Below are 2,405 nucleotides of genomic sequence, written 5' to 3'. Positions count from 1 at the left end.
AACACGTATTTTATATGTTCAAATGTTAACTGAATTTATACACTTATATATCACTATTTATACTTATATTCATTATTCTAGATCACTGGGGACCATAGTTGCTTAATATTGCCTATTAAATGTTGAACAAGGAGGTGGGGAATGGTGGCTCACACCTGTAACCCTAGCACTCTGGGAAGCAGAGGTGGGAGGATTGCTTGAGGCCAAGGTAGATTGATTACTTGAGCTCAGGAATTCTAGACTAGCCCGAGCAAGAGGGAGATCCAATTTCTACTAAAAAAAATATAAAAAATTAAAAAAACTAGCCGGGTGTTGTGGTGGGTGCCTGTACTCCCAGCTACATGGGAGGCTGAGGCAAGAAGATCTCTTGAGCTTAAGAGATCTCGGTTGCTGTGAGCTATGACGCTTCAGCACTCCACCCAGGGGAACAGAGTGAGACTCTGTCCCCTCCCATCCCCTCTAAATTGAACCAGGTAACTTTTTACTCAGTGTTCTGTTGACAAAGACTTAGACAATAATTGTTTCCGATCTGTTCTGAGTAACCCTGGTAAACCCTAGACCATTCTGAGATCCTGCGTTTGAGCATGTGGTTTGTTTTTTTTTCTTTAATCAGCCCTAAAGGGTGTTTTTTTTTTTTTTTTAACCTAAGACATATCTGTGAAGCAGTCATGTATCTATGAATTCTTTCTGAAGGTGATATCTGAGTTGATAAGATCACGATTTACCTCCCCAAACAGCATTCTAGTATCACATAGAAAGTTATTCAAAATAGTCAGTGAGAATCATTTTGAAAGAAAGGAAATAAATGTCAAGGGTTTGGCCCAGATTAGTTTTTTGTATTTGCAGCAGCATGTTTCTTGAAATTGAGACATTTCTCCTGGTCCCCAGAAGCGTCATATTTGTGTTTGAAGAGCAGCAGGCAGGGCTGTGCCCCGGCTGAAGTCGCTCTCCCGCCCCTTGCTGTTTCACGGCTCCCACTGTACCAAGTTTTAGCACAGTACCCCATGCCAGGGCGTGGGGATGCATTTCACACCTTTCCAGGGCAAACTTATCAAAGAAGTACGCGTGACTCAGAGTGGACCATACTGTAAAAATCTAGAAATCATGTAAATGCTTTTGAAAGTGCTTAGACATTTTCTGCAAATGTAGAATGTTTAGTTACTGAGTGGCAAACAGAGCAGCAAGAAAAAGCTTCAGTCCATATAAACTTAACACGGTATTGACATCTGCTTAGTTTTAGCTGCTGTGTCCCTCTTGCTTCTGAATTCCAGAGCAATGGTTTCATTTACCTGATATTAGCAGATTCTGAAACACAGTAGAAAGAGGCAGTTTATCTGACCTTCTGCATAGTTAAAGTAGAGAAGCCCAAGAAAGTTCCCGAAATGTCACCTAAGGTTCACAATGGACCGGTACACAGCACACATCCTGGGTTGAGGGCTCAACTACAGCTTGAACTTTACCTTAAAAACACAAACAGTGTAATCTAAACATTAGAACCCTCATATTAATCAGAAAAAAACGTTTCTGAAATGATAAATAAATTTGGATTGGGAATTAGAAGGACCAGGAGTGAAGCAACTACGGATGTACTTTGGCTAACCCTGGCACCCTGACACCAAGTATCCTGGGAATTTTTTTCCCGTAATACCTGGACACAATGGCCCTTGGCAATGTAAGTGGGGGGTAGTCAAACTCCCATTTATTTAAGAGAACTGCCCTTTCCCCATTGTATATTTTTGGCATCTTTGTTGCAAATGAGTTAGCTATAAATACATGAATTCATACACACGTTCTCTATTCTGTTTCATTGGTTTATGTGCCTGTTTTTATGGCAGCAGCATACTGATTTGATTACAGGAGCTTTATAATATCTTTTGAAGTCAGGTAGTGTACTATATCCAGCTTTGCTCCTGTTGCTCAAGATTACTTTGGCTGTTCAGAGTCTTTTGTGGTTCCGTATAAATTTTAGGAGTTTTTTTTCTATTTCTGTAAAGAATATTAATATTTTGACAGGAACAAAACTGAATCTTAAGATTGCTTTGGTAGTTGTGTCGTCATAATAATATTAATTCTTCCAATTTATGAGCTCAAAATACCGTTTCACTTTTTGGGTGTCCTTTGGAACATTTTTCATCAGTATTTTACAGTCTTCCTTGTGTGGGTCTTTTACATATTTGGTTAAATTGATTCCCAGGCATCTCACATTCTTTGTAACTACCATACATGAAATTAGCTTCTTTCTTGGATTGTTTGTTGTTGGAGGATGTAACCGCTACTGACCTGTGTCTTCTGCAGCCTCACCGGATTAATTTATCAGCTCTAGCAGTTTTTTTGGTGGAGTCTTTAGGTTTTTCTAGATCTAAGATCTTGTCATCTGTATACAAGGTAATCTGACTCTTCCTTTC

The 2,405-nt window shown here is 39.4% G+C and overlaps 1 protein-coding gene across 1 annotated transcript in view; it reads left to right on the top strand.

Annotated features, from left to right (window-relative positions):
- MTHFD2L (methylenetetrahydrofolate dehydrogenase (NADP+ dependent) 2 like) overlaps nt 1-2,405 on the top strand; it is a 128,506-nt gene that overhangs the window by 1,031 nt on the left and 125,070 nt on the right. The window lies entirely within an intron of this gene.

This window comes from Otolemur garnettii, unplaced genomic scaffold, assembly GCF_000181295.1.
Source record: "Otolemur garnettii isolate 467f Iridium unplaced genomic scaffold, OtoGar3 scaffold00039, whole genome shotgun sequence".
In the NCBI taxonomy this organism is placed as follows: Eukaryota; Metazoa; Chordata; class Mammalia; order Primates; family Galagidae; genus Otolemur; species Otolemur garnettii.
Note: the sequence above shows the minus strand (reverse complement) of the source record. Positions and strands in the feature narration are given on the sequence as shown.